Below are 24,407 nucleotides of genomic sequence, written 5' to 3' on the forward strand. Positions count from 1 at the left end.
ACTGTGTGCATACTTGAAACACTATATGAGTGTCTGCATCCGTGTATCAATCTTAACTACAATAAAGTTGATAAAAGACACAATAACCACTAGTGAGTAGTAGCAGATTGACATCACATTTAATTAATATCTATTCTATTGTTTACTTTTTCTGAAGTGTAGAAATCTTGAAATAAAAGCTTCTTTGTATTTTTTTTGGTGTAAAACTATAAAAATATTTTTAATGTCAAATTATTTGGGGCTAGATAGATAACTCAACACTTAAAAACACTATCTGCTCTTCCAGAGGTATAGAGTTATTTCAAACCTGACTGTAATTCAAGAGGATCTAATACTCCTTCTTACCACCACTCACACAAGCACACACATAACATATACATAGAGACACAAATATACATAAAAATACCAAAACTTTTTTAAAAACCCATCTGGCAATGGGCAAAGAGGCATCTTGCTGGTGATGTTCTTCTTGTATTAGTCAGGGGAAGAGCAGATGACAATCCTTTGTTCATCCTAGCATAATGCCTGGCTTGGTGGCCAAAGTTGTCTTATGCCTAGGACTCATAGAAATCAAATCACATCAAATCAAATTCAGGCAACACAGCACAGGGGGAAGAAGACCGACAGAAACCTACAGACAGCCATGCCACCCCCATATATATATATATTACTGATATTAAATTAATTTCTGTTATAGTAATAGGTTAATATACTAAATATCATATAATATATAACATATACTAATAATATATAAATATAATATATAGAATATATAATGTAATTATATATTATATGTAATGATATATAACATTATATATTATATAATATACAAAATAATTTATATATATTACATCATTATATATCTATATATACCTATAATATATGTATATATTTCCATGTATGCCATTTAACATAATATCTTCATTATGTTTTTTTTTATGGTTTTTAATGATATGCTATACTTTTGGGTTAGCTAGAAAAGTAAGTACTCTGCCTTCATTCTTGAGGAAGAGACAATTAATTCATGTGAACTCTGCTTTCTGTGCTGGAGACTAAATCTAAGGCATTAGGCATGCTACAAAAATGCTTAATGATTTAGATACATTTCCCATTTCCTAGGCTGACTTCTGTTGCCGTGATAAATACCATGACCAAAAGAAACAAGAGAAGGAAAGGGTTTACTTCATCTTACAGGTTACCATCCATAGTTTAGGGAAGGGAAGAAATGAACTTGAGGCATGAGCTTGAATCAGAAAACATGGAGGAAAGCTCCTTACTGGCTTGAATTATCTGGCTTGCTGAGCTAACTTATTCATATGCTCTGAGGCCAATTGTTTAATGGTAGCACCATGTAGTTGACTAAGCACTCCAAAATAATTTAACAATCAATAAAATGCCTCACAAATATATCTACAAACAAATTTGATTGAAGAAATTTCTCGTATAAGATTCCTTCTTTCCAAGTTTATTAAGATGACAACTAAAGCTAACTATGACATCTAACGGTTCTTTTATCAAGACATGGTTTGACTATGTTGCTTAAGCAGGGCTTGAACTCCCTAGGCTGCCCAATCTAGCCCCGACCTTATAATCCTAATGTTCTATGATCCCCCAGGGTACATATATACAGGCATATGCCACCATGCTTAGCTATATGCACATTTTACATTTGAAACATTATGTCAGTTACTTGTTTGTTGTTGCAAAACACACTGAACTTTGACAACTTTATCAATAGCTATTCACACATTAGCAAAAAGTTTCCAATTATATAAGAAAATCAAATTTTTATAGCCCATTAAAATATTTACCTGCTATAGGTTTTGATAATGTATTTTTCAGCAATAAGGTATAGTTTCTTATTAAGTAATGTAATTTGAGGAACACACTGTCAAGCATGTTAATAATAGAATTAAAAGCAAAGATATTGAGATTTTGAAATAAACATTATAAAAAAAAGAATATGTAACTGTTAGTCAGCCTAGAATTAATAAAAGTAATAAAAAAAATCTACCCAAACTAGGTGAAAATGTTTGGAATAGTGGAATATGAAATTAACATAAGCATATATCTTTTTTCTACCATTATTCTCTGGTCAAAAGTGGTTTCTTAGCTTGATGAAAGCTACTGTAACTCACCAAGAGCTTAGAGATGTATTTTAAACTCTCTTATTAAAGAAAAAAGTATTATCTTGGATTTATCAGGTTGTCAGGAAAACTTTCATATTAAAAAGTAGCCTTCAGCAAAGAATTAAATGTCAGTCCTTTTAATCCTCAAATAAAAAATTCAATATTGATAGTTACCTGCACAATAAGCAGAACTTCAAATAACTCTAATTTAAGATATACTTTAATACTTTAATAATATTAGAACACTTGGACAATATTAGACATGCTTAATAATATATTATAATGTTAGTATAGTAATATATTTATTATTTTTATAAAGAATATGACAAAAATCAACAAATGAGGGATAATTTATTTAGAGAGGGACATATGGGGTTTGAGCTGGAACACACATGTGTGTCTTTGTGTTTGTGTGAGAGAACAGATAACGCAATTATTTATGTTTTGACATCTCTACTATATTTGAATATTTGACTAGTGTAAAAACACTGATGGGGAAAACTTCTAGCATTTCTTTGTATAGTGTTACTAGATCGTTGAAGAACAAATTATTATGGAAAAGAGTAGAGAACATAACAAACCTTAAAGACTGAAAGAAAACATGATTGTCAAGAAACCATTGAGAATATTTCATCAAATAATTATCTATCTAATTTGACAACATGCCTAGAACATGAGTCACAATTGTACTGAAAATCAAAACTAATATTAATAGAATATTTGAAAACTATGGCATAAACCTATGAATAAACAGAAGCAGTAGCTTCTTCTTCATTTAACTTTAGAAGTCTAAATTGCAGCCCTATCAAAGATAGGGTAAAGTGGTATTTATTAATAACTGAATTTAGATGGATATTCTTTCTATTGTAAAGAAGGCATAGTAGTTGAAAAGCAACAAAGCAAGAAACTTTATGAATTAAATATAACTGTTTTGGCTGTTGTGTCTTGTAGAGGAAACTATGGCTGAAATTGGTTTCATGATAGTAAATTGTAATCATCTATCAATGACACCTCTAAGCATGTTTGTTGAAAACACATACAAGCAAAATATTGATTCTTTCTTTCTTCTTCTTCTTCTTCTTCTTCTTCTTCTTCTTCTTCTTCTTCTTCTTCTTCTTCTTCTCATTGTTATTCTTATTTTTATTTACTTAGCAGCTGTGGTGATATCCAAGGAAAACTGACAATTAGCACTGAAGATATTTTATATTAACTGGGAGTTAATTCTAGTTACTTGTGCTTTAGTTTTAAGTGGGAGTTACTACTTCATAACATGCAAAGGTCTTCAGCCTACATCTATCTCTTCTTTATGTGCAATTGATTTTCTTTCTTTTTTAATTTTTTATTAATTACACTTTATTCATTTTGTATCCCCCATAAGCCCCTCCCTCCCCCTCCGGATCCCACCCTCCCTCCCCCTTCTGCATACATGCCACTCCCCAAGTCCACTGATAGGGGAGGTTCTCCTCTCCTTTCTGATCTTAGTCTATCAGTTCTCATCAAAAGTGGCTGCATTGTCCTCTACTGTGGCCTGGTAAGGCTGCTCCCCACTCAGGGGGAGGTGATCAACGAGCAGGCCAATCAGATTATGTCAGAGGCAGTCCCTCTTCCCATTACTATGGAACCCACTTGGACACTGAACTGCCATGGGTTACATCTGTGCAGGGGTTCTAGGTTATCTCCACTAATAGTCCTTGGTTGGAGTATGAGTCTCTGGGAAGTTCCCTGTGTTCAAATTATCTTGTTCTGTTGCTCTCCTTGTGGAGTTCACGTCCCCTCCAGCTCTTACTATTTCCCACTTCTTACCTAAAATTCCATTCACTCTGCCCATCAGTTGGCCATCAGGCTCAGCATCTGCTTTGACAGTCTATACTGCAGAGGCTTTCAGAGGCTCTCTGTGGCAGGTTCCAAGGTTGTTTCCTGTTTTCTTCTGACTTTCAGAGGCCCTCTGTAGTACACTGTCATCAAAACAAAGCGACTGCCTACAGATTGGGAAAGAATCATCACCAACCCTTTATCTGACAGAGGACTCATATCCAGTATATATAAAGAACTAAAGAAGCTGAAAAGCAGCAAACCAAGTAATCCACTTAAAAAATGGGGAACAGAGCTAAAGAGAGAATTCTCTGTAGAGGAATATCGAATGGCAGAGAAGCACTTAAAGAAATACTCAACCTCATTAGCCATTAGGGAAATGCAAATCAAAACAACCCTGAGATTTCACCTTATGCCCATCAGAATGGCCAAGATAAAAAACTCAAGGGACAACACATGCTGGAGAGGTTGTGGAGAAAGGGGAACCCTTCTCCCCTGCTGGTGGGATTGTAAACTTTTACAACCACTCTGAAAATCAATCTGGCGCTTTCTCAGACAACTAGGAATAGCGCTTCCTCAAGATCCAGCCATACCACTCCTAGGCATATACCCAAAAGAGGCTCAAGTACACAAAAAGAACATTTGCTCAACCATGTTTGTAGCAGCTTTATTTGTAATAGCCAGAAGTTGGAAACAGCCCAGATGCCCCTCAACTGAAGAATGGATGCAGAACCTGTGGTACATCTATACAATGGAGTATTACTCAGCAATGAAAAATAAGGAAATCATGAAATTTGCAGGTAAATGGTGGGACCTGGAAAGGATCATCCTGAATGAGTTGTCCCAGAATCAAAAAGACACACATGGTATATACTCACTCATATAAACATACAATATAGAATAAACCCACTAAAATCTGTACATCTAAACAAACTAAGCAAAAGAGAGAACCCTAACTAAAATGTTCAATCCCCATCCTGAAAGGCAAAGAGGATGGTCATCAGAAGAAAAAGAAAACAGGAAACAACCTCGGAACCTGCTACAGAGGGCCTCTGAAAGCCAGAATTTCTTTCTTTTTAATTTTAATTTTCTTCTTACTTTTATGAAACTCTTCTTTTTGTTTTCAGGTTTGATGACTGCTTTCAGACATCAAAGAGATACTGTTTCATGAGAAGAAAATGAGCTCATATTTGGGATACTTTTGCTATTCTAGAAAACACCCAAACAACACGATATCCATAGTTTTGCTCCTAATCATGACAAGCTACATAGCCACATATAAAAAACTGCAATGAATTTTAAAACTCCCTTGATAGAGACGAGCAATTCTTGGGAAAATATTATTCAAATATACTTTGGGATTTCTTTGTACTTAAATGGAATTTGGAATATAAATTATATTAACTACAGTATAAAAAATATTTGAAACTGTATCCACAAACCAAATGAAAGACAAAGTGTTTTTCATAATGTTTGTTTTTTCTCTTTATTTGTAAGTTTGTTTGTTTTTAATTTTTTTTATAATTTTGAAATATGATTAAATCTACTTGAATATTTTAGCATGTTAAATAATATTTTGGAGGATATTTAAAGAAAATATTTAAAGTAAAATAGTAATCATGGGGATTGACAGCTTGATGGTTATCTGATAGAGGACTAATATCCAGAATATGTGAAGAACTAAAGAAGTTAAAAATCAGCAAATCAAGTAATCCAATTAAAAAATGGGATACAGCGCTAAACCGAGAATTCTCAACAGAGGAATATCAAATGGCAGAGAAATACTTAAAGAAATGCTCAACATCCTTGGTCATCAGGGAAATACTAATCAAAACAGCCCTGAGATTTCACCTTACACACACCAGAATGGCTAAGATCAAAAACTCAAGTGACATTGCATGCTGGAGAGGATGTGGAGAAAGGGGCACCCTCCTCCATTAGTGCTGGGAATGTAAACTTGTAAAACCACTTTAGAAATCAATTTGGCACTTTCTCAGACAATTAGGTATAGCGGTTCCTCGAGATCCATCTATACCACTCCTAGGCATGTATTTAAAATATGTTCAAGTTCACAACAAAGACATTTGCTTAACCATGTTCATAACAGCTTTGTTCTTAAGAGCTAGAACCTGGAAACAACTCAGATGTTCCTCAACTAAGGAATGGATACACAAATTGTGCTACATTTACACAATGGAATATTACTCAGCAATAAAAAACAAGAGAATCATGAAATTTGCAGGTAATTGGTGGGATATAGAAAAGATTATCCTGAGAAAGCAGAAAGACCCACAGGGAATATACTCACTTAAAAATGGATATTAGACATAAAAGATAGGATAAGCATACTAAAATCTGTACACCTAAAGAAGCTCAGCAAGAAGGCGGACCCTGGGTAAGATGATCAATCCTCACACAGAAAGACAAAGTGGATGGATATTGGAAGAAGGAGAAAACAGGAAACAGGACAAGAGCCTACCACAGAGGGCCTCTGAAAACTCTACCAAGCCTTGTATCAAAGCAGATGCTGAGACTCATAATCAAACTTTGGGCAGAGTGCAGGGAATCTTATGAAAGAAGGGCGATATATTAAGACCTGGAGAAGACAGAGGTCTACAAGGAGAGCAACAGAACCAAAAATATCTGGGCACAGGGCTCTTTCTGAGACTGATACTCCAAACAAGTACCATTTATGTATATAACCTGGATAACCTAGAACTCCTGCTCAGATGTAGCCCATGGCAACTCAGTATCTAAATTGTGTTTCCTGGTGATGGAAACAGGGATTGTTTCTGACATGAAGTCAGTGACTGACTCTTTGATCATCCCCCCACACACAGAAGGGGGAGGTGCCTCGCCAGGCCACAGAGGAAGACAATACATCCAGTCCTGTTGAGTCCTAATAAGCTAGGGTCAGATGAAAGGGGAGGAGGACGTCCCTTATCAGTGGACTTGGAGAAGGACATGGGAAGAAATGAGGGAAGGGGATAGGATTAAAAGTGACTAGAAAGGGGCCTACAGCTGGGATACAAAACAAATAAACTGTCATTTATTTAAAAAAAGAAAAACCTATTACTAGGATATCTGCAATCAGGCTTTCAAAACCAGATATATCAATATTCAGTAATTGAGAACCTTTTAGAGCAAAAAATTTTAATAAACAAAACAGTCAGAAGGGGGAAAAAGAGTGTGTGGTGCTCTTCTAGAGGATATACTCCACCCTATACTAAAAAGATATTAGTTTTCAGCAAATAACTTTCAATTGTATCTGGAGATTTTCCCCTACACATAGAATAATTAAGTACTATGTTCTCCTTCTTGTGATAGTACTATGTTATTGCATGTAAATGATATTCTGCACCACTAAATCTAAATCAGCTATCCCTAGCACCTCTAGCTCCAGGAAATCAAACACATTAACCTCCCAAACCCCTCCCACTACCCAAGATAAATCCCTCATTTATAGGAAATAAACAAATGGCATGATACCATCAACTTTCCACCAAGGCCTTCTGAAATTTGTCATTTATTCAGGAAGAGAGGTTTCCACTTCTCCGTGAAATTTTGCTGCTGAATTCCTGGGGCTTGTTTGGCAACCAGGCTGAAGCCTGCCCCAACCACCAGTAACTCACTGTTGACCTCCAAAAAACAAAAGCCACCACCACCACCACCAACAACAACAAAACACCCAGGCCTGGACCTGCCTCCAGTTTGCTGGGCCTGAGTCTCACCAGACCTGCCTCCAGCCTGCTGTGCCAGACCCTTGCCAGACCTGTGTTACAGCTGCAAGGTGACCAGGCATAGATTTTGTCTACATTCCTGCAGTTAAGACAGTAGCTTAGGCAAAGGGCTGTAGTACTTGAATATATCTGATACCAGCAATCTCATTTGAAAGTACTAACACTTGGTGAAAAACTCATTTCTACTTTCCCTGGCCTTGCCTAGTGAAAAGGCCTTACCCTAAAGAATTCAGTATGTTCCTGAGAGAAGCAGAAGCTTGCATCATAGGGTCCCGCTCTTCTTTAATTGGAAGAGAGCAGCCTAGTCCCAGACTGGTAAGGGATGAAGAATAATATCTCCTGATATTCATGAAAGCTCTTGAGTATAATCCCCTATAAAATCAAAATAAAAAAGCAGATCATATGCTTCCAGTATACAATGTTACAAAATATACATTATTGTATTTTGTGTTAACATATTGTATATATTATATGTTATATACATTCAAAGAGGTAAGGAAAAGAGAATTTTGAGGAAATACTGGACCAAAGAGAGGCTGAGAATAATCTGGAAAAAGGCCAAACTCTGTGTCCACATGTCTAATGTCAAAGCACTCTTCAGATCTCCAACTCCTTTCAGCTGTAACTGCAGAACACTTCTCTCTATTCTGCTGATTATTTGCCTGTTTACAGATGTCCTATGCAGGTATTCCAGTGCTCTGGCACCTCCAACATCTAGGCTTTTCCTTGACGGCTTCACACACTAGCCTCTCTTGGCCTGTATGCAGAGACATTCTTAACACATACTTGGCCTTAGCAGCTTTCCTTAGTCACAGAGGGAAATTCAATAACTCCTTTCTTCCATCCTTGACTATAAAGCCAGAAACACAAGGCCCAAGCTGCCAAGTTCTGCTGCTCACTGGGGCTGGAACATGGTCCATTTGTTCAATTACATTTTTTTCAGCTTTTTGTTTTTAATGGATTCCTTCACCACCTAAGCTTGTCTGTCCTGGAACTTGCTCTGTAGACCATCCTGGCTTAAAACTTAGAGACCAGTTTGTCCATATCCCCTAAGTGTTGGTATTAAAGGAGGCATTTTCTCAACTGATAATCCTTCCTGTTTAATGACTCTACCTTATGTCAAGTTGACACAATACCATCCAGTACACTGTCCTTAGGAGGGACACAAGTTCAGTGCCTAGTACCAACATCATATAGTTCAAAACACCTTTAACTGAAAGTTCAAGTGTCTCTGAGGTCACTATTTTTATGCACACATACCCATGTACAGACACTTATTCATGCATATAATTTAAAAACAATAATAAATCTGAAAAAAATACTAAATATTTGAACAGACATATGTCTGAAGCTATTCAAAGTCTAACAAACAAATGGAAAAATCCATGTAATTTCAAGCCATTTAAGAATTGAAAGTTAAATCAGTAATGGGTAGCAAATCACTTTCTTTTATGCTCACAGGAATTTTTTTCTTTTTTTAATTAAATTTTTATTATTTTTATATTAATTACAGTTTTTTTTCTTTGTATCCCAGCTGTAGCCCCCCTCCTTCATTCCCTCCCAATCCTACCCTCCCTCCCTCATCTCCTTCTTCCCCTAAGTCCACTGATGGGGCAGGCTCTTCTCCTCTTCCATCTGATTCTAGCTTATCAAGTCTCTTCAGGACTGGCTACAATGTCCCCCTATGTGGCCTAGCAATGCTGCTCCTCCCCTGGGAGGGTGTCAAAGAGCCAGCTGTTGAGTTTATTTCAGAGACAGTCCCTGCTCTCTTAAGTCGGGAACCCACTTGGATACTGAGCTTCAATGGGCTATATCTGGGCAGGGGTTTTAGGTTATATCCATTCATGGTCCTTGGTTGGAGAAACAGTTTCAGAAAAGACCCCTTGGCCCAGATATATTTGGTCCTTGTGGAGTTCCTGTCTTCTCAAGGTCATACTAACTCCCCCTTCTTTCATATGATTCCCTGCACTTTGCCCAAGGTTTGGTTATGATTCACAGCACCTGTTTTGATACACTGCTGGGTAGAGTCTTTCAGGGGCCCTCTGTGGTAGGCTCCTGTCCTGTTTCTTCTTTTCTCCTGTTTCCAATGTCCATCCATCTCATTTGTCTTTCTGACCTCTGATCTTTAGGACAGTGGATATCTTATAGATGTATCATTTTTGACTGAGCACTCCACAGACACTTTTTCTCTGCATTCACTCTCTACATTGGAAATAAATTTCTCTGATGAGATTTGAGATGGGTACATTTTATGGGCAAGAACTGAGATGAAAATTTAGAGGGAATAGTTTTATACATTTTTTATTTAGCAAATTAACTCACAGCAGCTGTTGCTGCTTGCACAGGACTTGTTCAAGATTAAGACATTTAACATTCTAGAATGGATAGGGATGGTACACATGTTCCAATCCTTGGCTGAGGAACAATTAATAGTTGGAAGCATTAGATCAAGGGAGGTCAGTTTTTTTTAATGGTGTGGCCATTGCTAGGTCGGTTATGTTCCAGTGGATAATCTCAAATTCATGAACACAAACTGGATTAGGTGGTCCCACCAATGCAACGCACACATATAGAATACACAAGAATAGGGGATGGATCTAATTTGAGAAACTTAGTCAGAGACATGGAGGGTAAAAATGATCATTATACATTGTATTTATGTGTAGAATTCTCAAAGAATTAATTAAAATATGTTTAATAATAATATAATTCACACACATATTTGAGAATCAATATTATCCAAAACTAGCACGTACCAATGAACACTAAGATTAAATGAAATTATTGTGCATTTTTGGTGGCAAGGTATAATGTTAATGTGGTAGCTTGAACATGTAGTGATAACCCTTAAATCAGAACAATGTGTCCACAGTTTTAACAATAAATACAAACAACAGTGTTTTTGTCTTCTATGCAAGATCAGTCAGCACAATACTTGTCAGTCTCAAAATTAAAGAAATTTTACAATGAGAGGGGATCCAAGATGGCTGTGCCAGGGAGACACAGTTTCTGACCAACAGCACAGCAGGGATGCCACAGTGACTCAACTCTGGGCACTAAAACTCCAAAGGTAGTGTTTTTCAGGTGAGAGGAAGCCCCACAGTATGGGAATCAATTGGGTTCAGGTCAACCACCTATACAGTGGAAGAGTTCCCAGATTCCGGTGGGTGCTTGGTGCCCAGCCCAGAGCCACATATCCACATGTTCTGATCACCATCCCAGACTGAACTGTGGACCTCAGGGCACCAGAGACTGGGTTTCTCTGTCAGGAGGAAACTGCACAGTAAGGGAAACATCAGATTTGACCTCAGGACATCCAGCTCCAGAAAAGATTCATTGCTGCAGGCTCCAAGTTTTAGCCTCCAACTGCACATATGAGCATTGTGCTGACCTGCCACTGATTACCGCTAGGGCACTGGGGCACACAGCTCCAACCTCAGACTTACAGAAGACTGAGAGTCACTGAATCAGACCCCAGATACTGCTCCAAGGTGCAAACAGGTATCCCTAGCTAAACTGACAAAACTACGGGGTTCCCTGGTTCTTCAAGAGGGCTACACCCAGCAAAAACAACATAAGAGTATCAACACCAGCTCATTAAATTCAGAGCATGAAACCCAGCAGCATGGCAGCTGTCTCCAGGACTTCTCCTGGGGAAAGGAGAGCAGTTACCACATAGGTCCATATATATGAGGTGAACTGTGGCAATTCCTGACAAGCACCACCATTTTTTTTGACCATACCAAAAAACTGAGGAGGCCTCCTTCAGAACCATGCTAATGGGATTTTCCCCACCCTAGAATTCCAGCAGGCACCTGAAATTAACAACCAACACCTGAGACAGCCAGATGGGTAGAGGCCAGCATAAAAGCACAAACAACAAAAAGCAAAGCAATATGGCATCCCCAGAACCCAGTTATCCAGGGACAAGTGGCCAAGGATATTCTAACATAAGTGAAATTCAAGAAGATGACCTTACATCTATCCTTATGAAGAGGTTAATGGAGGAAACAAATAAAATGTGTAAATAATTAAAGGAAGATAAAGTCAAACAGATTATGGCAATCAGTAAAGAAATACAAGAAGTTGCAGACAAACAGTTTGTAACTTTCCTAGATGAACTGATTACATCACCGAAAGAAATAAAAGAAACAGATGAATGTTCAAAAACTGTGAAGTAAACGAAGGAAAAAGAGGAAAATACAGTCAGACAGATGAAGGAAATCAACAAAATGGTTCAAGATATGAAGATAGAATTAGAAAAATTAAACAAATGGAGGAAATCATGGAGAGGAAGAACGTAAGTAAGAACAAAAACAGGAACTACAAAGGTAAGCATAATCAACAGACTACAAGAGACGGAAGAAAGAATCTCAGGTGAGGAAGATGCAATGGAAGAAATTGATATATGCATCAAAGAAAATGTTAAATCAAAAAATTCCTGACACAGACCATCCAAGAAATCCAAGACAACATGAAAAGACAAAACCTAAGAATACTAAGAATAGAGGTAAAAGCAGATTCCCTCCTCCAAGGCACAGAAAATATTTTCAACAAAATCATAGAAGAAAATTTCCCCAACTTAAAGGAAAAGCCTATCAGCATTCAAGAGGCATAAAGAACACCTAATAAATTTGACCAGAAAAGAAAATCTTCCAGCCATCTGATGCTAGTCTATCAGGTCTCATCAGGAGTGGCTGCATTGTCTTCTTCTGTGCCCTAGTACGGCTGCTACCCCTCAGGAGTTTATGATGTTTCTTATTGCTATAAACTTTCCACTTAGCACTGCTTTCATTGTGTCCCATAAGGTTGAGCATGCTGTGTCTTCATTGTCACTGAATTTTATGAAATCTTTAATTTCTTTCCTATTTCATGACTGACCAGGTGGTCATTTAGTAAGGAGTTGTTGAATTTCCATGAGTGTGTAAGTTTTTCTTATTTCTATTGTTATTGAAATCCAGCATTAAGCCAGGGCGATCTGATAAGTTACAAAGTTGTTAATTAAATTTCCTTATATCAGTTTGTCACTGACTTTATGGACAACTTTAGAGAAGGGTCCACTAAATGCTGAGAAGTTATATTCTTTTCAGTATGGGTGAAAAGTTATGTAGATATCTTTTAGGTCCTTTTGCTTCATGACCTCTGCTAGTTTTCTTATTTTTTTTTATTTATTTTCTGATTAGATGAAGTTCCCATTGGTGATAGAAGGGTATTGAAATCTAGAGGACCCTAACTAAAATGTTCAATCCCCATCCTGAAAAGCAAAAAGGATGGACATCAGAAGAAAAAGAAAACAGGAAACAACCTAGGAAACTGCTACAGAGAGCCTCTGAAAGCCAGAAGAAGAAAACAGGAAACAACCTCGGAACCTGCCACAGAGAGCCTCTGAAAGCCTCTGCCATTCAGACTGTCAAAGCAGATGCTGAGCCTGATGGCCAACTGACTGGCAGAGTGAATGGAATTTTATGTAAGAAGTGGGAAATAGTAAGAGCTGGAGAGGACAGGAACTCCACAAGGAGAGCAACAGAACAAGATAATTTGAACACAGGGAACTTCCCAGAGACTCATACTCCAACCAAGGACTATCCATGGAGATAACCTAGAACCCTGACAATGCAGCCAATTCTGATGAGAACTAATAGACTAAGATCAGAAAGAAGGAGAGGAGGACCTCCCCTATCAGTGGACTTGGGGAGGGGCATGCATGCAAAAAGGGGGGAGGGGAGGGTAGGACTGGGAAGGGAGGAGGGAGGGGCTTATGGGGGATACAAAATGAATAAAATGTAATTAATAAAAGTTAAATAAAAAATTAAAAAAAATCTCCTACTACTAATGTGTAGGGATTAATGTGTGTTTTAAGATTTAATAACGTTTCTTTTAAAAAAGCATGTGCCTTTGTATTTGGGGCATGGGTGTTTATGATTGAGATGTCCTCTTGGTTGATTGTACCTTTGATGAGAATGAAGTGAATTTCCCCATCTCTTTTGATTAATTTTGGTTGGAGGTCTATTTTATTAGATATTAGAATGGCTACTCTGGCTTGTTTCTTTGGTTGGTTTGCTTAGAAAAACTTATTCCAGCCCTTTACTCTGAGACAAAGTCTAATTTTGTTACTAAGATGTATTTCTTGTATACAACAGAATGTTTTGTCTTGTTTAAGTATTCATTCTCTTAGTTTGTATCTTTTATTAAGAGAATTGAGTCAATTGATGTTGAGAGAGAATTAACAAAGAATAATTACTTCCTTTAATTTTAATGTTGTTGGTGGTAGTGTTTCTGTGCTTGTCTTCTTTTGGTTTTGTTGCAGATACTGTATTTTCTTGGGTTTTGTTAAACTCCAGAGGTGGGAATTTTTGTTCTACTATCTTTTGAAGGGCTGTGTTTGTGCATGAATATTGTTTAAATGTGATTTCGTCGTGAAATATATTCATTTTTTTCATCTATAGTGATTGAAAGTTTTCCTGGGTATAGTAGTCTGTACTGACATCTGTGTTCTCTTAGGGTCTGTATCACATCTTTCCAATCCTTTCTGGCTTTCTTAGTCTCTGTTGAGAACTCAGGTGACTCTGATCAGTCTGCCTTTATATGCTACTTGATCATTTTCTCTTGCAGCCTTTAATAGTTTTTCTTTGCTCTGTAATTTTAGTGTTTCAGTTATTGTGTGGCAGGAGAAACTTCTTTTTTTGGTCTAATCTATTTGGCATTCTGCAAGCCTCTTGTATGTTTAACGGCATTTCTTCCTTTAGGTTTGAGAAATTTTCTCCTATGGTTTTGTTAAAAATATTTCCAGGTCCTTGGGTTTAGGAGTCTTCTTTTCCTTCTATTCCTACTATTCTTATGTTTCATCTTTCATCTTGTTCTTGACTTGTTGGATGTTTTGTGTCAGGCATTTTTCTTTTCAATTTCATATTATCTTTGACAGATGTATCAATTTCTTTAATAGTATCTTTTTTGCCTGAGATCCTCTCCTCTATTTCTTATATCCTGTTGGTGATTCTTACCTCTGTAGGCTCCTGTTTTTTATCTAAGGTTTTCATCTCCAGGATTTTCTCAGTTTTTTTTTTTGTTTCGTTTTGTTTTTATTTCCATTTTTTCAGGCCTTGAACCATTTTATTTGTTGCACTTGGTTGAGTGTATTTTCCTATATGTCTTTGAAGGCCTCTATATGTTTGATTTTATTTTCCTGATTTTCTTTGAGGGATTTATTTGTTTCCCAGTTAAAGTCATCTATTATCTTCATAAACATAAATTTAATGTCACTTTTCTGGGTTTCAGCTGCATTAGGATATCGAGTGTTTGTTGTAGGTTCTGGTGGAGCCATATTGCCCTGTTTTATTTTATTTTATTATTTTTTTTTTTTGTGTGTGTGTGTGTGTGTGTGTGTGTGTTCCTATGCTGTCTTTTATCCCTCTTTTTGTCACTGGCCTTGGATGTTTATTCCTGTAGCCAGCTTGGATATTCAGACATGGTAGAAAAACCCTGCCTGGGTTGTGTGCTGAGAGCTAAATCTCTGCAAAAGACCAGTAGCTTTTCTCTTCTTGTGTTTCCCAGTTAGACCTATATGCAAGGGGATTAAGGTGTGTTTGTTTAGCTTGTTTAAATCTGAGGTCTAAAGGGTCTGCTCAGGGTAGCTGGTAGAGCTTGAATCTCTGAGTCTCTGGAATCTGGAGTCATCCTTGGCAGGATATCTGAGGCTGGATCTAAGCACAGTTTCTGGCTGCTGGCATCTTTTCCTCTTTCTGGGGAAGCATGAATGGGTGCTGGTATTTCAGAGTCAGCATTGCTTACAGTTCCTGGTCTCTGGGTAGATACTCAAATTCCATGGGTGCTGGGCTCCACCATACGAGAACTAGGTTTTGTTTTCTCCTATTATCTGGCTGTTCCCCACAGAGACACCAGTAAAAACATGTACAGAGGCTGGGATTGTGTTCCTGGTTTTCAGACACTTCATTGCCCAATGAAAAATAGGATAAATCTGGAGACAGGGGTTATGCTTTGCTGAAGTTGTGTTCAGTTAGAGGAAAGGTGCTGGGTAATCTTGTGTCCTTTTGATCCAGAAATCATCACGGGGATCAAGGAGTGTGTATCCGTAGATCCTAGAATACTTTCTTTCCAGAAACACAAAAGTTGGTGTTTTGGAGTCTGCAGCTGAGCTTCATGCTTAGTCCACAAAGTCGCTGCTCACTTGCTTCTCAGTTAGTATGCGCAGTATGCACTGCCATCTTGAAGTCATATATTATTAGCATAACAGCTCATATTCACATGCAAGTTAATAGATATCATATTTGTCTTTATAGGTGTGTATTGCCTCACTGAGGATTATTATTTTTCTAGTTACACTGATTTACCTGTGGATTTCATGATTTCGTTTGTTAATAGCTCATCAGTATTACATTTTATAAATTAACCAGTTTTTCTTTATCTCTTCATATGTTGAGGGACATCTAAGTTGTTTCCAATTTCTGCTTATTATGAATAGAGCAATAATAAATGTGATTGAAAAAGTGTTTCTGGGGGATCCAAGATGGTGGCACCTAGAAAACACTGTGTCTGAGAAGTAGATAGCAGTGACTGCACAGTGACAAACAGACCAAACTCTGGTCCCTAAAACATTAGCAATTGTATTTCTCAGGTGAGAGAAAACCTCACTGCCTTGGAAGCAATCAGGACAGGTCAACCAGCTAAACCATGGAAGAATTCCTGGAATCCAGCTGGCCCTGAGTTGTCAGGGCAGAACTATACACCTGTCTGCTCAGATCACCATCCCAGACTGAACTCTGGGCCCTACAACACCAGACACTGGGTTTTCCAGTCAAGAAAAAGCCCACTGTGAAGAAAGCAATAAGAGCCTATCAACCTCATTTCACCAACACAATTCCTGTAAAAGGTCTCGTCTCTGTCAGGCACTCAGCCACCAGCCCAGAGACCCAGAAGCTGAAAGACATACATGGTATATACTCACTTATAAGTGGATATTAGCCATATATTATAGGATAAACATACTAAAGTCTGTACACCAAAAGAAGCTAAGCAAGGAGGAAGACTCTGGGTAAGATGATCAATCCACATGCAGAAAGGCAAAGGGGATTGACATCAGAAAAGGGAGCAAACAGGACAGGAGCCTACCAAAGAAGGCCTCTGAAAGACTTTACCTTGCAAGGTATCAAAGGAGATTCTGAGATTCATAGCCAAACTTTGGGCGGAGTGAAAGGAATCTTAAGAAAGAAAGGGGAGATAGGAAGACCTGGAGGGGACAGGAGCTCCACAAAGAGTAGCTAACATCAAAAAATTCTGGGCACAGGGGTCTTTTCTGAGACTGATACTCCAACCAAGGACCATGCATGGAGGTAACCTAGAAACCCTAGGACCCCTGCACAGATGTAACCCATGGCAGCTAAGGCTCCAAGTGGATTTCCTAGTAATGGAAACAGGAACTGTCTTTGACATGAACTCTATGGCTGACTCTTTGGTTGCCTTGGCCTGATGGGGGAGCAGCCTTACCAGACCACAGAGGTAAACAATGCAGCCAGTTGTGATGAGACCTGATAGGCTAGGGTCAGATGGAAAGGGAGGAGGACCTCCCTATCAGTGGACTTGGGGAGGGGCATGGAAAAAGATAAGTGATGGAGGGTGGGATTGGAGGGGATGAGGGAGGGAGCTACAGATTGGATATCAAGTGAATAAACTGCAATTTATAAAAATATAAATAAAATTTTAAAAGTAGAAAAAGTATGGAACTCTTCACGAATATATGTGTCATGCTTGTGCAGGGGTCATTCTAATTCTCTTTATTGTTCCAGTTTTAGTATTTTAGCATATGTGCTGCCAAAGTGAGTGCTGAGCAAATATTCTTATTGAATAATGGGACATCTTTTTGGTATATGCTGCATCTGGAGGTAGTGCTGTATCTTGAAGTAGTGCTAGTCCCAATTTTTTGAAAAAGAGTCAGATGTAGAGGACCTAGATCCCCTACTCAGATGTACCTGATTGGCAGCTCAGTCTCCAAATGTTTTCCTCTGTAAGGGAAGAAAAGTCACTCTGTCATGAACTTAGTTGACTTCTCTTTTATCTCTTACCTCTGGTGATTTGTCCTTATCAGCCTACAGAGTAAGATCATACAGGCAGTCCTGATGAGATTTGACAAGCTATGGGCCCATGGCAAAGGAGGAGAATTCCCCTTTTCAGTGCAAGGGGATGGAGGAGAAGAGTAATGGGGAGACAGGGGGGATTTGAGGGAGGGGGCTTCAATCAGGATATGTAATGAATAAATTGTGAAAAATTAAAAATTAACAATAAAATTAAAGTTAAAATTAAAGAAAAAAATATGATTAAGCTTCCTTGGTGAAGTGTAGAACTAAATTTATATGTAGGTAAAAGGATAAATGTTTAGAATGTAGTCAGCAATTATGCTATAAAGTATTCGTTGTAGTTTCTTTTTCAAGATCCATGGCTTCACTAATCCTGGTTGGCTAAGTTTCCAGTAGTCATTATTTTCATCTTGTTGAACAGGACTTAAATCCAAACAGATTATATGCTTCCACCCAGGTATGTGTCACTACTGCACCATTATGGTTATTGCAATATGCTGGTTGTTTTTTATGGCTCATAGGCATAAGATTGTTTCTCTTCTTTAGAAGCTTGAATGGTGTCTTGTAATAGCATAAAAGTTAGTCTCCAGGAAGAAAGGTTTTAAGGACAGATCCAGTATGGGTCCTCTGGATCTTGTGTCTAATGTATGTAGTGTCTTCAACAACATGGTCTTACCTTTGATCTCTATAAAACAATCAAGGGCAATGGAATTACCTATAATTTTTGGGAGTCTTTTGGAATACCCTAACAATTCAAAAGTGGGATCCTTATTCCTGGCTTTGGGATTTGGATACATTGTCTTTTTGACTCTTGGAAGGAATATTGTTAGTCTAGATGGAAATTTTTCGTTTAAATTGTATATTGATATTCATATACACTCCTAGGTGCATTATACATATTTTAAGTATATAAACGATTGTATGATTTTTTTGTGACTTTTTCAGAATTCTTACCTTTATTTTATACTCCTCCTTCATTTCATTTTCCTCCCTCCTCCCTCCCTGGGGTCCTCCTCCTGATGTTTCTCCTCCCTTTCCCATCACTTGTTAAGAAAATGTCTTTTTTAAACAAATGGAGTTCATTACAGAAAGCCACATTGGATCAAAATGCAGAGTTGGAACTCAGTTCTAAATGATCCATCTATAACAAAACCATTCCTTGTAAGGCTCAGAGACCATTTCAGAAGGGGGAGCAAAAAAGATTGTAAGACCTGGAGGAACAGGAAGCTTGCTATGAAATTATGTCTCCAAAAGTTGTCAGAAGCTACACCTATGAAGTCTCATGACATGATTTCCTAAACATTACCTGAACAAGGATGATACAAATAGATGTGCTACCATGGATAGAGGAAAACACATGAAGCCTTAGCCCTAGACAAAGTATTACAGGCAAGTAAGAAATACTGAGAGCAGAAAGCATAGTTCTCCCCAGGGAAGAGTAGACAAATTGGTTATCTAATACAAAATAATCATTTCTTAAAACACACACACACACACACACACACACACTCACGCACATGCACACGCACACACACACACACACACACACACACACACACGTAATATCAATAGGTTCAGCAGGGTGCATTTATATATATATATATAGGAGTACACACACCAGGGGCTCCTGTCACCTCCAGGTCTTTCTATCTCCCCTTTCTTTCATAATATTCCATGCACTCTGCTCAAAGTTTGGTTGTGTGTTTCAGCCTCTGATTCTACACCTCAACCAGTAGTCTTTCAGAGGCCCTCTATTGTAGGTTCCTGATATTTTGGGTGACTTCTCCTGTTTCTGATGTCTATTACATTTGTCCTTCTGAATGAAGAATGAACATCTTCCCTAGAGTCTTCCTTGTTTTTTAGCTTCTTTCAGAATATAGATTTTTGTGTGTTTATCCTATGTTATATGTCTAATAGCCATTTATGAGTTAGTATATACCATGTGTGTGTTTCTGCTTCTTGGTAACCTCACTCAGGTTGATCTTTTCTAGTTCCATCCATTTGCCTGCAAATTTCATGATTTCCTTGTTTTTAATTTCTAGGTAATATTACATTGCATAAATGTGCCACAATTTCTGTATCCATTCCTCAGTTGAGGGATAACCAAGTTGTTTCCAGATTCTGGCTATTATGAATAAATCTGCTATGAATATAGTTGAACAAATGTCTTAACAAAAAGGACCTTAGGAAAGATGCTTAATCCTTATTCAGAAGGGCAAACAGGAAATACATTCGAAGCTGGAGAAGACAGTGAACAGGTCATGAGTCTCCTACAAAGGGCCTCTGAAATACTTTATTCAGCAGGTATCAATGCAGATGCTGAAATTCATAACTAAACTGTGGGCAGAGTGCAGAGAAACTTATGGAAGAAGGGGGAGATAGAAAGACCACGACAAGACAGGAGATCTACTAGGAGACCATCAGAGCCAAAAATTCATGGCCCATGGTACCCTGCAAAATCTGATGAATTAACTAAGGACCATGCATGGAGAGGAATTAGACCCCTTGCTCAGATGTAGCCGGTGGGCAGCTCAGTCTCCATGTGGGTACCCTAGTAAGGGGAATAGAGGTAGTCACTGGCATGAACTTTGTTGCCTACTTTTTGATCACCTCCCCTTGGTGAGGTAGCCTTACTAGGCCACAAAAAGAAGATGATCCATACAGTCTGATGAGACATGATAAACTTGGGTCAGACAGTAGGGAAAGAGGACCTTTCCTATCAGTGGAATAGAAAAGAGATATAGTGGGGAAAGAGGGAGGGAGGGTGCGACTACGAGGAAATGAGGGAGGGAGCCACAGCTGGGGTACAAAGTGAAAAAATTGTAATAAATAATAATAAAAAAGAAAAGAGAAGAAATGAGTAACAATCCTCAATAAGGACATACTCAAACAAGGTAAACTAATATGCTTCTACTTTTTAGACTCACTGGGGATAAAGACAGACCCCAACATTCCAGACACATTAAGGAAATAACATCACTCCCATAGAGTTGACTATTGTTACAACTGAGACAGCTTTTGGCAGCTACCTTACCTCTGTCACAGCCTTGAATTGCATCCTCATAGTTCCTCTAGGCTTAATTGAAATGCAGGTGGCTTTACTAGCCTAGGGTTTCATAGGACATATCACCTATGCAGCTCTCATAGACATTGCTTTAATGGGCTCTGAAGTGACTTTACACTTATAAACATATTCTGGATCCATGATGGAAGTGATAGTGTAATGAATTCTGAATTACTTCTATGATCACTATTTTTTTATACCATCACTTTTCATGTCCATTACAACTTCCATTTGATGACAGATTAATATGCTTATCAGATAGGCATATGGCCATATTTGGAGTTCTCATGTGAACACATATTGTATGCATTGCAATATGAACAGGTGGAGAGATTTCACATATTTATATTTTTTATCTACTTGAATAACAGTTTATATTTAAACAATTTCTGTTCTCTCATACTCTACTCAGAGAAGCCAAGACACTTCATATGACACATAAATATTTCTTCATTCAGAACTGATTTCTTTGGTCCTGAGGTCTATTTTCGAGAAAACATTATATCACTGTAACTTCAGTCAAGTAAGAAAAGTCTCTTTTTCTTTGACCAAATAATACATTTCTCATTTTCATAAAAGACTGCAATAGGATGGCTTATAACCATCAATCTTTAATCAATCTGACTACCACAAAGACATTCACTAAGACATTGGAGACATTGTCTACATCTCTGGTTTTCTCCTCAAACCTCAGCAGAATAAGCCTGTTCATATTAATGTAAGTAAACTTCTACCGTGAGCACCTGAAAACTCTGCTGGCTGTTACACATTACACAGTTCTTAAGCCATGCTATCTTTTCCAGTATTAGTTCCAATATTATAGAAAATTAGTATTTTCTATTTTCACTTCTTTGTACCTGTTTTGTTTTAGTTTCACATAAGCTAAAAAGTAAAAGACTAAAATAGAAGCAGATTTACAGCCTAATCAAGCATGGATTCTTTATAGATGTTTATTTTCACCTTATTTTCATAAAAATGATATGCAATAGCTTTGTAGATTTTTTTTTCAAAAAGCCTGGGTTTTAATTAGAGGGCTCTACCTAAAAAGGTAATGGCTTGCAAAGACCGAAACTTTTCAAACCCATTTATGATTAGAACTTTAGCATACAAAGTTTGAAGATACATAAACATTCAGGCCATATAACACAGATTGAATAAATATCTTTAGAAGAGTTACAGATACTGATTAAAATTCAAAGGGCAAAGCCTGAGTATAGAATTTGAGACACAGAAAATATTAATGGATGAAATAAATAGAGGATTAAAAAAAAGACACACTTGAGTATAGCAGCTATATATATTTAATTTAAAATCTTAATCATGTTTTCAAGTGTTGTTCCTTTCATGGAAGTATGTATCTGGGGGAGGAGTGAGCCTGTGAAGTTTGTAATATTTCCACTTAAGGATTCGTGATACCTATTCTGCTTTCTTTCCAAAGACCTTTTGTGTACAGCTCAGGCCATTGAGTCTTAGTTAGGGTTTTTATCATTGATATGAAACACCATGACTAAAAACAATTTGGAAGAAGAAACGTTTTATTTCATCTTATGCTTCCATATCATAGTCTATAGCTGAGGGAAATCAAGGAAAGAACTCAAAGAAGGTGAAATTGCTGTGTAACTAAGCTAACTGAAGAATGCCAAAAATAAGTAACTTAATTCTCAAATGAATTTGCACTGGGAATACTGAAAATCCAATAAACTGGAGCACAATTCAACAACAATGAATACTTAGTATTGTTTTAAAATTTAGATTGTTGAATATGGCAGGAGTTACACATTGCCCAGAAAACTGATAAAGTCTTTGTTCTCACCACAAACCCATATGAGCTGGTCTAGTCAAGAGTATGCTACTGATAGCATATGTATAACAACATTCGATCTCAAAAGGATATATGTTTCGCTGTTTGACTTACTGATAGAAGCATATTTGCCTTATTGGTAAACTTTTGTTCATGGCATACACTGATCAATAAAATAGGATTAACAATTGTGCATATGATTTGAAAGAAACATCATATAACTTCAGTACTAGTTATGTGACCACAATGAAACTTTCATGTCATAGATAAAGATTTCTGTTGCACCCTGCATTCATGAGCGAAGAGCTGTTAAATTTTTCACTAAATAAAAAACAAAACGGGAGAGCCAAGATGGCAGCGCGGGGAGAGCACTGTGTCTGAGTGAGAAGCGGGACAGCACTCTCCGTGCAGCGACCAGGAGACTGAACTCTGGGCCCTAAAACTACAGCGATCAATCATGTTTCCCAGGTGAGGGGAGGCTCCCACGGCGTGGGAATCGGTCAGGTCCACTCACAGCTGCCCAGCCAGAACCCGGAAGAAATCCCAGGTAATGCTGGCTTTGGTTCTCTGGGCTGGAGCCGCAAGCCTGAGTGTCCCAATCACTTTCCCAGGCTGATCGGTGGGCACAAGGGTGCCTGAGACTGAGAGTCCCACTCGCAAGAAAACCCCACGGGGAAGCAAAGTTGTGAGTCTGATCACGGGTCACCCAGTCTTTCCCTGGAAGGTCTCACAAACTGCGGGTACCGTGCACCATCACAACTGAGCTCCCACCCCGCAGAGAGCTGTGTGCCCAGCTCACCAGTACAGACGAGCTGCACACTCCAGGGCAACAGAGACTGAGACCCCCTGTCCGGAGAGGGCCCCACAGGGAAGGAAGAAACCGTGCTGCTGGGGTCACCTAGGCTTTGCCTGGGGAAAGTCTAGCAGACTGCAGATCGCAAACAGGCGAGTACGCCCAGCCATCACAGATCTGGGTCCGAGCAGGGAGCACAGAGTTATTGGGAACCCAGCTCCAACAGACTAGCAGGCAGGCGCAAGCTCCACCAGCCCAGAGGCCTGCTTTGTACCAACTACTCCTTACAGGCGGAACTGTGTGCCCCAAGGCACCAGAGTCTTAGAGTCACTGTCTGGAGAAACCCTCACAAGGAAGAAGGAACGAAGCAAAGGAGACAGACTTAAGCAACCCAGTATATCCCCGGAAAAGGTCCCACAGACTGACCCAATCAAGGGAACTGCTGTTCCCCAGACAGCCTGCTGTTACCAGGAGAGCAGTACTCAACCACCAGAGATTACTTCTTGGGTTCTGGGACACAGAGCCTCAAACTCAGACCTACAAAAGACCAGGAACCCTGAGATCAACCCCCAGATACTGCTCCAAGGGGCAACCAGTTATCCCTAACAAAACCGACCAAACCACAGGACACACAGGTTAGAGCAACTGATCACTAAATTTACAGCAAGAAACCCAAAAGGAGGGCAGCTGTCTCCAGGACTTCTCCCGGTGAAAAGAGAGCCCTCTTGACTATCAGGACCACAGTTACCACCCAGGTCTCTATGCCTGAGGTGATCTGAAGAAATTCCTGAAAAACACCAGCCATCCAGTGACTATACCCAAAAAGCTGAGAAGGCTTCCTTCAGGAAAAACCATCTTCCTGCCAAAAAGATCCTCTCCACTACAAGAGTCCAGGAACAACCAGAAACTAACTTCAAACAACTAAGATAGCCCAATGGGTAGAGGACAGCGTAAAAGTTCAACCAACAAAAGCCAGAGCA

At 38.4% G+C, this 24,407-nt stretch overlaps 2 non-coding genes across 2 annotated transcripts; one reads left to right on the forward strand and one right to left on the reverse strand.

The window, feature by feature from the left end:
* The first annotated feature begins 422 nt into the window (after positions 1-422).
* Positions 423-567, forward strand: LOC129669871 (small nucleolar RNA SNORA48). Its single transcript, XR_008719095.1, has one exon. It is a non-coding gene; the product is annotated as a small nucleolar RNA SNORA48 (small nucleolar RNA).
* Positions 568-17,406: 16,839 nt separating this feature from the next.
* LOC129669878 (U6 spliceosomal RNA) lies at positions 17,407-17,509 on the reverse strand. Its single transcript, XR_008719100.1, has one exon. It is a non-coding gene; the product is annotated as a U6 spliceosomal RNA (small nuclear RNA).
* Positions 17,510-24,407: the final 6,898 nt, after the last annotated feature.

The sequence above is a fragment of the Psammomys obesus genome, unplaced genomic scaffold, assembly GCF_907164565.1.
Source record: "Psammomys obesus unplaced genomic scaffold, mPsaObe1.curated_primary_1811, whole genome shotgun sequence".
Taxonomy (NCBI): Eukaryota; Metazoa; Chordata; class Mammalia; order Rodentia; family Muridae; genus Psammomys; species Psammomys obesus.